The 14,602-nt window shown below is 46.5% G+C and overlaps 1 long non-coding RNA gene and 2 pseudogenes across 2 annotated transcripts; all 3 read left to right on the top strand.

Moving 5' to 3' along the window:
- The first annotated feature begins 386 nt into the window (after positions 1 to 386).
- Positions 387 to 2,465, top strand: LOC136480076 (bidirectional sugar transporter SWEET14-like; annotated as a pseudogene).
- Positions 2,466 to 8,204: 5,739 nt separating this feature from the next.
- Positions 8,205 to 9,916, top strand: LOC136480074 (F-box/LRR-repeat protein At4g14103-like; annotated as a pseudogene).
- Positions 9,917 to 10,947: 1,031 nt separating this feature from the next.
- LOC136482137 (uncharacterized) lies at positions 10,948 to 14,375 on the top strand. Of its 2 annotated transcripts, none has more exons than XR_010764978.1 (5): positions 10,948 to 11,231; positions 11,324 to 12,248; positions 12,412 to 12,508; positions 12,639 to 12,792; positions 13,944 to 14,375. It is a non-coding gene; the product is annotated as an uncharacterized lncRNA (long non-coding RNA). The 2 variants fall into 2 exon arrangements; XR_010764977.1 differs by having other exon boundaries at positions 12,347 to 12,508.
- Positions 14,376 to 14,602: the final 227 nt, after the last annotated feature.

Genomic DNA, 14,602 nt, shown 5'->3' with positions numbered 1-14,602 from the left:
TTTCCTGGCTGGCTTATTCAATCTCCTGGCTGTTGTTGATTAATTAGGACCAATACGGTTGAGTGTGCTATTGGTGTCGTCCAGGGGTCACACACCACACTGCATGTGTGCCTTTTCGGCTGGAGCGAGGTTCCTTCCTGCCTGCTCCACTATATAAACCCCCTCCAAGGTCTCTGCTACCATCAAGCTTTCAGGCAAGCAAGCAACTCGAGTAGTAGTTGTCACCTAGCTCCTCTCTTGGTTCTCATTGAGAAGAAGGATCAAGTGCTCATAAGCAAGCTCTACCAGCTTGGCATAGAAATCCTTGGCCAAGCTAGCCTACTTATCTATACAAACTCCTCGATCCTCCTCCTCATAAACGCTCATACCAAAGCAAAGGTCTCCAAATGGCTGGCCTGTCTCTACAGCATCCCATGGCCTTTGCCTTCGGCCTCCTCGGTATATCGTCTCAGTAGACCCAATTCGATTTTGTTAATTCATTTTCCTGTTATTCTTTTTTTTTCTTTCATTGTAAGTGTGCTTCTCAGCAAAATGACCCCCTCCTACTAGATAGCTAGGAACATGTGTGTGCCAAAACATGCATGGTTACTCTTGTTACAGCATCCTAATTCTTCCCATTTAATCCCCACCCCCACCCCACCCACGCATGTAGAGGCACAAGCTGTTCCCTTTGCTTGTCGTACCATAAACAAGAATTTCATTAAACTCGTCATTGGGTTGGAAGGAGATATAGGTATTTTTAGAGAAAGGGAAGGAGATATAGACATATAATCTATATGCATGCTATGGTGCCTGTCCATTTAGGGCAGAAAAGAGAAAAAGAGAAAGAGCGGGGGCTCCAATCTAGTATCTTTGTTGCCTGCCTCGCCTCTCCCTCTGGTGTGCGTGACATCACAAAGCGCGCACATTAAAGGGCCCAATCGATGGTTATCGAACTTAATTAAAGGATTGTTGCAACGTACGTACTTGCATGTGTCATGCTATATCATGCAAAGCGCTCGATCAAGCTCCATCCCCAGCAGAATTCTTTCTGATGCCTCGGTCGCTCCTTTTGTTAATTTTGTTTTGTTTGCCGGTGCTGTTTGTGTTTGCAGGCAACATCATCTCCTTCATGACCTACCTGGCAGCACTGTAAGCCCCCTCCTCCCTATCTCTCTGTGTGTCTCTCTCTAGCTCACTCAGCTGCGTGCGCGAGGAGCTGATCTGACCGTGTGGTTTGGCATGTCATGCATCGGACGACGACGACGACGACGACACAGGCCGACGTTCTACCGGATCTACAAGAGCAAGTCGACGCAGGGGTTCCAGTCGGTGCCGTACGTGGTGGCCCTCTTCAGCGCCATGCTGTGGATCTACTACGCGCTGCTCAAGTCCAACGAGTTCCTGCTCATCACCATCAACTCCGCCGGCTGCGTCATCGAGACCCTCTACATCGTCATGTACCTCCTCTACGCGCCCAAGAAGGCAAAGGTCCGTCGTCGTCGTCGTCGTTTGCTCCTTTGGTGTTGATGGTGATGTTCCGGCCGCCGGCTAGCACGATCATCCTCACCACTGACCCATGCATGCATGCTTTCACGTACGTGCGCAGCTGTTCACGGCCAAGATCCTGCTCCTCCTGAACGTGGGCGTGTTCGGGCTCATCCTCCTCCTCACGCTGCTCCTCTCCGCCGGACAGCACCGCGTCGTCGTCCTCGGCTGGGTCTGCGTCGCCTTCTCCGTCAGCGTCTTCGTCGCGCCACTCAGCATCATCGTGCGTACCAACAACTAACCATCATATATAGGAGTACCTCTATAGCTAGCTATCGTGTGTGCTGTACGATCGATTGTACGTGTGCATCTGGTCATCAGTCCACTTACGTACAACTCGTCTGTTGTTTGGTCGCTTGGCTTCTGCAGCGTCAGGTGGTGCGCACAAGGAGCGTGGAGTTCATGCCCTTCTCGCTCTCCCTCTCCCTCACCGTCAGCGCCGTCGTCTGGTTCCTCTACGGCCTGCTAATCAAGGACAAATACGTCGCCGTAAGTAAACGTACTAAAGCTAGCTTTCAGCAAGCAAACCGGCCGCTGGATAAGTAAACCGTTGTCCTTCTTTTACAAGGAAACAGCTACTAACAACTTGTGCGGCTTTTGTTTTGTTTGTTGCATGCATCAGCTGCCAAACGTGCTTGGCTTCAGCTTCGGTGTCGTCCAGATGGGCCTGTACACGCTCTACCGCAACGCGACTGCCCAGGGTGCCCGCCAAGGAGGTGGCCGACGACGCCAAGGAGGCGGCGATTTCGGTCGACGACAGCACCTTCAAGGTGCCCGGCGAGCATGTGGTGACCATTGCCAAGCTGTCCGCCGCACCACCTGCCGTGGTGGAGCTTATCAAGGCCCAGCAACCCCCGGAGGAGGCCAAGGTGGCCAAGCCGGCCGAGAACGGCACCGGCAAACATCCAACGCAACGCCGACCAAGTCTAGCTAGCTAGATTCCTCGCTCAGAATATGCGTATGATGTGTATCCGGGTAGGTCATAAATTAAGGCCGCACGTCAAGTAGGCAAGCCGTGTGCATGCCTGCGCAGTACTGGCACACGCACGAGCGCACACGTGATCGAGCTGCTGTGAAAAGGGCCGGATGAAGACGAGACTGAGAGAACCAGAAAGGGGGCTAGGTCTCTCCCCGGGTCGTGTAGTTTGCGTCTGCTGCTGCTGCTGTTGCTGTTTCATTTCGTTCTCGCGCCATTGCTTGTATTAATTTTAGCTTGTTATTATTGTAATTCTTGGCTATTAGTGTGTTCCGTCACCTTCTATGTAATAACAACAATATATATAAATGGTCCAATTACGAAAGCTTAGATTCCTTTTATATTATCATACTTATATGTATTAAGGTGCTTTGTCGGTACGTTATTTGGAGCTTCATTAATTATGTTGCATATGTTTCGCACGCGTATGTTTCAGTTTTCTTAACGTGTAGTACCTCCACTTCGGCAATGAGGGACAATTATTTTTTTTGACGTTGAATGAGGGACCATTATTAGGAGCAGCGTCCGTCGTCTTCCGCCTTTTGTGCATTTCTTCGGGCCAAAACTCCAAACTAGACTGGGCTTTTAATTTGGCAGGTTTCCTTGTCTACTAGTAGTACTACTACAACCCTTCACAAGTTGGGCCCCTTTTCAACGGAACACGCCTTTAATTTCATTTCGCAGAGCATCGTGGCATGAGTTTACAAGACATCTTTTGTTGCCACGCAAATCAATATACATGTAGGCGCTTCTGTACTACCTAGCTAGTCGCTCCTGGCTGCAGGCACTGAGCCCAAAGGTGGGCATGGAACTCACCAAGTTAGAAAATCCACGCATATACAGAGTTATATCTAGGGCACATACGACACACAGGACTAAAGTTTAGCTGCTAAATAATTTAGTCCCACATGATCCCAATTGTTAGCCAATCACCTGGCTAGTTGTTGTAACAATGGTAGAGATGAGCTAATGGATTGAGAAAAGACTCAAAATATCCTCATCTAGATAGTCGTCGTCGTCCTAAGAACTCGGTGCGACCCATGGTCTTCTACACCATCAGTGGTGACAATGAGGATCATCATAAGGTGGAGCATGACGATAAACAACTGCCCATTTCAGTGGGCGGCTGTCAAAAATACCAAGGACATGGTCGTCAAATTGGAAGTGGGGAGAGGGGGACTCAAAGGTCAGAGAACTCGACGATGTGCAAGGAGCTTCGGGAAGGCAGCCCACTCTAGTGCGAACTTGGCATGAGACGGTTGCAGGCTGGGCTCCGGCCCTCGTACAGGTCTAGATGGATCAGCATCTCATCGAGAAGAGGAAGGGGCCAGCATGTAGGCTCCATTTTCAGCAGGTACATATTAACATAGTTACCGAGATTAGGATCTCATTTGAATGTGTATTTTGGAAGTTTATTAGGTGGTACCTCAAGCCAAATGCGAGGATTGACAATGTATTTTACTTCCTGGATATATATATTTAGAGTCCTCATAATTCATAAAGAATTGATACCTTGGCTAACTCTGTGGTGGATTTATACCAATTATGCCTCTCCTAGATACAAATACATATACAATCCAGCATTGGGGGCGACTCCCAGCGCCGCCGCACTCCCCCCCCCCTCCCAGTCAGTTACCTCGGCCGCCGCTACTGCTCACCGACGAGCGGTGACGGCAGCCTGCGGTGCCGCTCAACAAGCTAAGGCGGCCTCCGCACCGCCTCCCTTCCCCACCCTCTCCCATCTTCCCCAAGCTTTTCTCTACTTCCATGGAAGCCGAGATGACCGACGACGAGAGCAAGAAGAGGCCAACAAGCACTGGATCCATATCCCCTGGGTCTAGATCCAGCGACACTTGCCCTGGATCCGACGCCTCCAGCCCGTCAGACGCGGTCGCAGGAGCGACACTTGCCCTAGATCCGACGCCTCCGGGCTGTCAGACGCGGTCGCCCGTGCCTACGAGCCCGTCATGCTGCTCCTCTTCGAGGAGGCCGGTGGTGAGCAAGATGGCCAATGGCGCACCGGATCCACATCCACTGGGTCCGGACCCAGCCCCCCCTGCCCCGAGTCCGGCGCCTCTGAGCCGGCAGATACGGCTGTCCACGCCAGCGATCCCACCTCGCTGTACCCATTCGAGGAGGACGGTAGCGACGCGACACACGTCAGCGTTCCACACCATCTCCATGGGGCCCGTGTGCGTGGCGGCTATCGAGGTCAGGGACGACTTCACGCTGTTGTGTGGTGGCCACGAGCGCATCGTCACCCGTCGTCGTGGCCTGCTTTGGTGCGCAGTCAGGTATGACGACGCGGGCGTGGCACGGGTCTAGGCCCGTCGCGTGGGCGGCCTATGCGGTCGTGCTCCATGGTGGCGGTCGGACAGCCCGACCTGCACCTGGCGCGTGCGGCCCTGGCCAGGGCTATGGCCGAGCAACAGCCAACGGCCAGGGCGGCTAGATCTGGGCTGGTGCCGGGCTGTGGAGATGGCCCGAGACGAGGAAGGGGTGTGGGCGAGAAATCCCTGCCCGGCTCCTCTGGGCCGGCGACAGTGGCGCAGCCTGCGTCACCTATCTTGTTGAAGACATCGTCGGTGAAGTCTTGCCCACGTGCAAACACGCTCTTCTCGGCCGGTTCCAGTCGATGGGGCCTGATTGCCTCGTTGGGTAAGTCAAAGCTCCACATGAGGGCCATGGCCTATGGGTGTGTCGTCATGCTTGTGCTCGCCAAATTGGTTCTGAGATGGCGGTGGCGGACTACAATTCATTCGCGGGATTGAGGAGCTTAGGCAAAAGTCGTGCACGACCTGGTTGTGCGATCGACGGCAACGCCCTCGAGCGTCGCTTACCTCCTTGGAGGCATTGATGTAGCCTCCCCACGCTATAGTTGTAGCTTTGTCCCTCTCCTCCTGGTGAAAACCTAGCTCTAGTTATCTAGAGCCGGTGGTGGTGGCGTCAACGACGTTGCGTCCTTCTTGGAGGCACCATCGTGGAAGGCTAGCTCAGACCTATCTCTCCTAGCTCCTTATTCCCCTCTTGGGTAAGACTAGCCCTAGCCATCGGTCGTTGCCGATGTTTCAACGAGTGTCCTCCTCTGGCATCTCTGCTCCGTTGGCGCTTTCCTTGATGGTGCTAGAAAATCAAATGCCAGGTGGTGTTTCCACCACTGTCGCCATTCCCCTCTATGGTTTCCTCCCCATGGACAACGTTGAATGGTGGTACGTGGGCCCAAATGTGTTGTAGGTGTCACCATCAACTTCAAGGGAGGTCGCCATGTTCGGTGATTTTGGGCTTGAGTGCCTGTCGCCACTCTTAGTCCCCATTCCACTGCTGGTCCTCAAATGGAGGGTGGCAGCAGAGCGATGTAGCTACGAGGAGTGGTGCAGGGCACAATGGTCACGACGTAATCGGCGAGTATGCTGTTCGGCGGTGGAGCAAATCGCGCAAATCGACGATCGGTTGGCATCCTTCGACTTGAGTCTAGGCTTATCCCTGAGTCCTCGTGTTGGTTCTTCTAGTTGTTTATGTTAAGTGTTGTTGCTATATATTGGTAATGTTGTTGTTGCTGTTGTAATCTCTCCCTCCCCCATTGTACTTCTCTAGACTTATTGTATCTGGATTGGTGCCACACCCTTCCACCTTCTGGCTTGCCCGGCATCTATGGAATGAAAATTTAGGTGGGGATAGTTCATCCCCTGGTGACCTTTCAAAAAATCGTGAAATTATTCATAATCTTATTAAAATGTGATAAGTGATAATAAAAAGCAAAACAAATGCCATGAATGAGGCACACTGTTTTTGAAATATGGACGATGCAAAATGACTTTGGTACTGTGCAAATTGTCCTTATGACAAGGGGACAAACGGTCGTTTTATCCTTCACTTAGCATCGTTAGTGTTAAAATATGATGACAATGTAGAATATAGAAGGCAAGATAAAGATAGTGTGAAATGAGAATGTTTGAGATTTTTGGGCCCAAAAGACTTTATTTTAATAGTGTGAAATAAAGAAATTGTGAAACCAAGTTGATGAGAATCTTGGTTTGATTGTGATGATTGATTGACAAATGATGAAATGCTTTTGAGTGGCTATGGGTTTGCATGGAGCTCTTGTCTCTCTTACGTGACTCTTCATTTGTGTTTAGTCTTTGCCATTTTTTATGGACCGAGAGTTTTTTTACTTGTAGCTTTCACAATCACTCCTTATATTTTATTGGACCTATGTTTGCTTTTACTTGGATTTTGGGCACTTGAATGAGAGTTCTATATTTTACTCTCAAACCCTCTTTGTTGTGCTTCATTGTTAGTCAAGGCATTCATCAAGGGGGGGGGGGGGGGGGTTGAAAGACCAAGTTGAGAAGTGCCTTGGTGTGTCATCCTGTGTGATAAATGAATGATTGACACAAGAGTTGATAGTTAGGTTTGAGGCTATTCTAGTTGAGTTCAGATGTCCTATGTACTTGATCATGCTAATAAATTTACAAAGATGTCATGTGTCGTGTTGAGTGTGTTGTGAACATGTCTCTTGCGTGTGAATCTGTAGGTGTTGGGTGTGTCAAGGTAGTTGACAAGCGATGTAGAAGGTCAAGTGAGAAGTCCGTGCACAATGGACTGAAGGGTGAAAAAGTAGCCTTGGAATGAAGGACTAAGAGGCTAAGGTCGAACCATGGACATCTCGCATCAGGCACATGAAAGAGAAAGAGTACATGCATGTTTAAGACGACATCGATCAGAGTCAAGGATGGGATTGGACTAAGTCATAGCAACGCAACGCGAGTACTTGGTGGACGGCCGTGTGGAGGACATGGAGGTTGTGTATGCATCAACATCAGTAAGTCATGCTTGGTGAGCCATGCATAAGGGCTTGCCGGTCTAGTCCTCAAAACCATCAACGATGGGTTTGACCGATTTGGGCTTCAAACTGGCGGATGTCGGCTCAATCAACACATGATGGCATCTCAAAGCTTGCATTGAGGCAAAGCAAAGTCAAGAGGGCACATGGTCAGTTGGATTGACGTTGAAAACATGGACAATTTTTCCATGAGGTATTTGAGTTGAGCGCTTCATGTAAGGTAACTTGGGAAATAACCAAGTGCCAATACATATGCGAGACTGCTATTTCGAAAGCTTTTGAGGATTAGGCTCGATCTCATTTGTTATGTTGAGAGTTTTGGTTCAGTGCTAAAGAGAAGGAAAGAGGAGAGCCTCTTTGATTTAACTTATTGCCATATTAAATTTTGATCAGCTAAGAAATGACTTGTAGTCGCACATCATGGAGTAATCAAAGTTCAAATTTGTGCAAGATTGGGTCTCCTCTCCCAAATTTGAGATTTTTTGTTTTCTGTTTTTAGCTATTTTTGGGGATTTTTTTCTTCTATTTTGGCTACGATTTCGGTATGAATTTTTGAGGAAAATTTGTGTTTGGATATGTAAGGAGATAGCTTGTCATCAATTTGTTGAATCCCATGAGCACCTAAAATTGACGTTTTTTCCTAAAATCCACTTCTTTTTTTTTAATTACAAGGTACAATGTAGACACCTACACCACGCAAAAGCCATTTAAGCACTTTTTAGAATGCATATTTTTTTTCTATTTCTCTGTGTTTTCTATAAGAAATGAATGGATTTCTGTAAAATTTCTATATAATTACTGTGAAATTTGAGCGTTGGAGAAGTATTGACCTCCTTTCGTTCGACCTTCCCACGAGCCTCTTCCTTCCGAGCATAACCCGATGCAATCGCTCATGGCGATGTGAAAAGATTCCATACAACCGAGCACCCCACTCCTTTCCCTCCAACTTCACGACCCTGTGAAATGTGATCCTTACTCTACTCCGCGAGATCGATCTGGTTTGCACGGACACATCCGAGCCCTAGCGCCCTCCGTCCTCAGCGTCGTTGCTCCGGCCGCCGGTGAAGCCACCGCCGGCCAGGCAAGGTGAGGTGGGCACCCAGCACAGACTCTATATTTCTCTCCGCCCTTTCCGTTTGGGCTTCAACGCCTCGCTCCATCTCAGAGTTTCTATCCGCTGCAGCACCGACGGCCGCCATCTATTCGACGCAATGCCTCCGAGGAAAAGGGGCAGAAAGGTCAAGAGGGCGGCGCCTCCCAGTCTCGATGCGCTCCCGGACGAGGTCCTTCATCACATGCTGTCATTCCTGCCAGCGCAGGAGGCCGTGCGTGCTGGCCCGGCGCTGGCGCCACCTCTGGAAGTCTGCCACGGGCCTGCGCATTTTGTGCGGCAATGGCCATGAAGCGGCATCAGTATCGGAGCTCAGGGAGTTTGTGTACCATCTACTGCTCCGAGGAGGCTCACCTCTTGACACTTGCGTGCTCGACATGTGTGGATATGAAGACGAAGGCATTCACCTTATGAGACTCTGGATCCGGCATGTTCTGATGTGCAAAGTCCAGGCGCTAAGCCTTGATTTTGGTAGGTTTACCATTCCTGGGGACCCCTGTCTTGAGGTGGGCAATCTGCCTCTCGTCTCGCAGAATCTGAAGAGGCTAAAGCTCGAAAGTCAACAAGTCAATGATAGCTTCCTTGACTTCTCCAGGTGCCCGGCATTGGAAGTCCTTGAGTTCGACGATTGTGAATTCCTTGACTGCCATAGGATTTCATCACAATCTCTAAAGTTTCTAAGTTTCAGTAACTGCGATTTTGATAGAGTTTTGCACTTATATTTATGCCCCGAATCTCATTTCACTTTGGCTTGATGATACTGAAGGCTGGACTCCTTTGCTTGGGAGAATGCCTTCCTTGGTAGAAGCAGTTGTTAAAATCAAATTTTCTGATGACTCTTATTGTGGGCGTTGTGGGGATGAGGACTGCTCTTCTCGTTATACAGTACATGGTGATTCTGTTGACACTGTGCTTCTCCAAGGTTTATCAGAAGCTCAGAGTTTGGTGCTGATGTCTGATATTAGAGTGGTATGCTTACACTTTAGATTGATATAAGTTGATGCCCACTTTGTTTTTTTTCACTTTCAAATTAATCATGTGTAATGTGAAGGTTTATTCATCTTTGCAGTGTGTATTCAGAAGGGACTTGAAATGTTGCCCCATGTTTAGTAACTTGAAGACTCTCTCACTCAATGAATACTGGTGTATGCCTGACTTTAGCTCGCTAACTGTGTATTCTAGAACATTCACCTATTTTAGAGAAGCTCACTCTTCAACTATTTTGCAAGGTATACATTTTCTAGATATACAACTGCTGTATTTTCAAATTGTTATAGAATATTAATTGATGCTGGAAATGTCTTGATACATTTTGTAGGAATCCAAAACTGAAGTGGAAATGAAAGGAAGCCCTGATACAATGGAGAAATCAAATATAATATCAGAGCATCTTAAAACTGTGGAAGTTAAATGTGAAGTGGTCGATGAAAAAGTGCTGAACGTTTTGATTTGTTCGTAATATACTTCTATGGCCAGTCTCGGTGCTAATTTCACGTCCAGTTTCCAATGTTCCCATATTTTGGAAACAATGCTGAATCTCCATGAAACTCTTTCTACTCTCATAAAACTTTTTATCATCTCTCTCTTCATAAATATAGTGCCATGTCAGCATATTTAATACCCATAAAACTTTATAAAATTCTAATTGAGATTGGCATAAGAAAAGAATAGATGACATTATTTTACTCCATGAAAGAACGGCAATGTTGACATGAACTAAAAAAATGCACAATAGAAGTGTTCTATGGAAAGTTTGTTTCAGAAGTCATTTGGCTATAATAGTTCAAGTGATATGGGAATCCAAATTAGATGGTGTCGGATATATGGGACCGGGAATAAAATAATGAATTAGAACACTACGTTTAAGCTCACCACGCAATTAGCCATTAAGACTTGTCACCTTTCATTAATTTTCCCATGTTTTTTTAGGGGAAGCAAAACCTTTATTAAGCTTCATAAGAAGTACAAACGTCATTCGGCGGAGATACAAACCAAACATGTCTACCAAGATCATCATATGCACTACTTCCAGCTAAGACATGGGCATCAAAGTTTGATTGCCTCCCTTCACGAACGAACTCAACGAAACTGATCTCGCGTGATCTGCTCTAATTTCCTGAACTATATGTCCATAAGAGCCCATGCTTCCTTCCCGGATACTCCTCTGCATTATCACACGATAGTCTAAAATCACGAAGAACTATATCACCACGGCCGAGGCACCAGGAATTTCTCCGCAGCGACTCTTGCAACCGTAGCTGCCGTGACGACTCCCGAATTCTTGGCGGCCTGCAGGGAACGAGATTGGAAAGTCTGGCTCCGATGTCGGTGGAAACTTGGTGGGCCGGTGGGGTAGGCCCAGCCCCAGTGCCATTAGCTGGTGCTGTGCTGTGTGCTGCGTGGACCGCGGAGGTGGAACGGCCCACTTGTCGGTTCCCTTCAGTGCGTTCGAGAAGTGTTCACCTCCTTTCGACCTTCCGCCACAAGCCACGAGCCAGCCTCCTTCCAAGCAAGCATGAACGGCGAAGATCGCAACCCGGCGCAGATGCCCATGGCGACGTGAATTCGCGAAAGTACTCCATACAGCCGACTCGTGCGCACCAGGCACCCTATTCTTTTCCCTCCATCTCCGCGACCCTGTGATCCCTCTATTCTACTCCGCGAGATCGATCTGGTTTGCACGGACACATCCGAGCCCTAGCGCCCTCCGTCCTCACTCCTCAGCGTCGTTGCTCCGGCCGCCTGTGAAGCCGCCGCCGGCCAGGCAAGGTGAGGTGGGCACCCAGCGCAGACTCTGTATTTCTCTTCGCCTTTTCCGTTTTGGCTTCGACACCTCGCTCCATCTGAGCGATTCTTTCCACTGCAGCACCGACGCCCGCCAGCTGTTCGACGCAATGCCTCCGAGGAAAAGGGGCGGAAAGGTCAAGAGGGCGGCGCCTCCGAGGGCTGGCCGCCCCAGTCTCGATGCGCTCCCTGATGATGTCCTTCACCACGTGCTGTCATTCCTTCCAGCGCAGGAGGCTGTGCGGACGTGCGTGCTGACCGGGCGCTGGCGCCACCTCTGGAAGTCCACCATGGGCCTGCGCATTTGTGCGGCGAGGACCATGAAGCGGCATCTGTGACGGATATCAGGGAGTTTGTGGACCATCTAGTGCTCCTTCGCGGTGGCTCACCTCTTGTCATTTGCGTGCTCGACTTGTGTGAATATGAAGACGAAGAGATTCCCCATATGAAACTCTGGATCCGGCATGTTCTGATTTGCAAAGTCCAAGTGCTAAGCCTTGATATTAGACGGATTAACAATGGCTGGGACCCCTTGGCTTGGTCTGGGCAATCTGCCTCTCGTCTCGCAGAATGTGAAGAGGCTAAAGCTCGGATGTGTACAACTCAATGATAGCTTCCTTGACTTCTCCAGCTGCCCGGCATTGGAAGTCCTTGAGTTCGATTGTTGTCAATTCCTTGACTGCCATAGGATTTCGTCACAATCTCTAAAGTTTCTAAGCTTCAGGAATTAATTCGATTATGAAAGGATTTCTCGCACTCATATTTATGCCCCGAATCTCATTTCACTGTGGCTTGAAGCTAGTGATGGCTGGATTCCTTTGCTCGAGAGAATGCCCTCCTTGGTGGAGGCAGTTGTTAAAATCAAATTTTCCGATGACTCTTATTGTCTGGATTGTGAGGATGAGGACTGCTCTTGCTATCCAGTACATGGTGATACTGTTGGCACTATGGTTCTCCAAGGTTTATCAGAAGCTCAGAGTTTGGTGCTATAGTCTGATATTAGAGAGGTATGCTTACACTTTAGATTAATATGTTGATGTTCACTTTGATTTTTTTCACTTTCAAATTAGTCATGTGTAATGTGAAGGTTTATTCGTGTTTGCAGTCTATATTCAGTAGGGACTTGAAATGTTGCCCCATATTTACTAACTTGAAGACTCTGTCACTCAGTGAATACTGGTGTATGCCTGGGGAATTCAGTTCGCTTACATGTATTCTAGAACATTCACCTGTTTTGGAGAAGCTCACTCTTCAACTATTTTGCAAGGTGCATTTTCTAGATATACAACTGCTGCATTTCAACTCTAGCCTACCCCAACTTGTTTAGGGACTTAAAGGCTTTGTTGTTGTTGTTGTTGTATCAATTGATTCTGGAAATATCTTTATACATTTTGTAGGAACCCAAAAGTAAAGTGGAAATGAGAGGAAGCCCTGATACAACAGAAAGATCAAATGCAATATCAGAACATTTTAAAATAGTGGACGTTAAATGCGAAGTGGTCGATGAAAAAGTGCTGAATGTTTTGGAGTTCCTCAGCAAACATAGCATATGTAAGCTCTAGCACTTTCTATATTTTTTAATTTTGCTTTGGCATGTCGTTGAGAAAGCAAGTAATGAAACAAGAAATTCCTAAGATCATTAGGAATTAGTTAATACAATTGAAGAGAGATAGGATCTTTCTACATTTAATCGGTGGAAAGAAAAGTAAAAAAAAATGATTGTGGGGGTCTAAAATAAATCCTTAGCCAAAATGTGTACTGCAAGCCTGCTTAAGCAGTGATACAATATGTTGGTTTCTTGCTCTTTTTCTTTACTTGTCCTTTTTCACTCCTCGTTCGTCTCCAAGACATTAATTTGTTCATTACGTTGTTTGAATGTATGTTACTATAAAATATTACAAGTATGACAGTATGAAAAGTATTACTCAATACAAATCTACTAATAAAATTTATGTGGTAAATCTCAATATTTTTGTGCAAATTGGTGGTTAGGGTTTGGAATTTTGTTGCAGTCTGATAATTCTGTTTACTTGTGTTCAATATATATTTGATGTATTTTGTTTCCTCTAGTTCAGCATTTACAAAAATAGCCTCTCAACATGCAAATATGCAATCAAATGCTGATTATCCTATAACAAATTTTTTTTTTGGCTTCCTTTGTTTAGTTGTGGCTTCCAAACCCATATCATTTGGTAAAATTAATAAATAATGCCAGCCATCTGATTATTACTATTAGTGTGGAAATCATTGGATGCCATTGCTGGAGACTAATTTAATACTACTATCGTCAAAGAGATTACCTAGTGGGTAATACTATTGTAGGAAGTATGCAATAAAATTTTGCTTCCACCGTCAATGTATAAACCGTCAACAAATAGATTACCTACTACTATTGTAGGAAGTATGCAGTAACACTTAGCTTTCACCATCAATGTACAAAATAATATATATAGAGAGGCTAAAATTTTGCGCTAAATATTGATTTTAAAAGTGGCGACCAAAGGTATTGTCGAAGACACCCTTGGTGTCCAACATGGCATATGCTCTTGATTGGAGTAATTAGTAAGTTATCTTTGTAATAATTGTATATTCTGTAATTTGAGCAATTTTTTTGTAATAAAATCTATACTGTGTCTCAGGTTTGTTTGCCATTTTTCTCATTTCTAACACAGTCTGCATTCTGCAAACTATTCTATTTTCAGGTTCGTTAGCGTGATAGCAATGGTAAGAGACTAGTTGAAGGAGGATGAAAATGATCATCTTATTAGAGTGATGGTGGCAACCTAATACCAGTGGCGGATCTTGACCCCAGGATTAGAGGGGGGCAATCTATATAATTGAGCATTAAACACAAATGAACAATATAAAAATTATTGTTTAGACGATGGAGATTACATTGAGCAGGGTTGGCCATGGCCCAGCTTGGTCTTAACCAAGCTCTGCCCCTACCCGCTAATACGGTATCAGATGAGATGGATGTGAGAGAAGTGGGCTAGTGTTTGGAGGAAAGAAACAGGTTGTGGCAGCTCAGCATTTTTTTTGTGCATGCCTGACCAATTAAGTTCTTGTTAGTCCTACTTATGGTATTGTAACACCCTCAATGTTATACCATAAATTATTTACTAAAACATGTCATGAACATCATGTTTATGTGTTAATACATGTGATAAAGTGTGGAGATCAATTTCTGTAACTCAAAACGATCAACAAAAACGCTAAACGAAAGTTGCTCCACGATTTGTACAGTCATCAAGTAGGATTTAAAACTAATTTTTATTAAGTAAAAATGCTATAGAACATGTATGTGATACTTAAAATTTGAAGTGTAAACTTTGTAGATGACAGTGAAATACTTGCGGTC

The sequence above is a fragment of the Miscanthus floridulus genome, chromosome 9 (assembly GCF_019320115.1).
Source record: "Miscanthus floridulus cultivar M001 chromosome 9, ASM1932011v1, whole genome shotgun sequence".
Classification (NCBI taxonomy): Eukaryota; Viridiplantae; Streptophyta; class Magnoliopsida; order Poales; family Poaceae; genus Miscanthus; species Miscanthus floridulus.
Note: the sequence above shows the minus strand (reverse complement) of the source record. Positions and strands in the feature narration are given on the sequence as shown.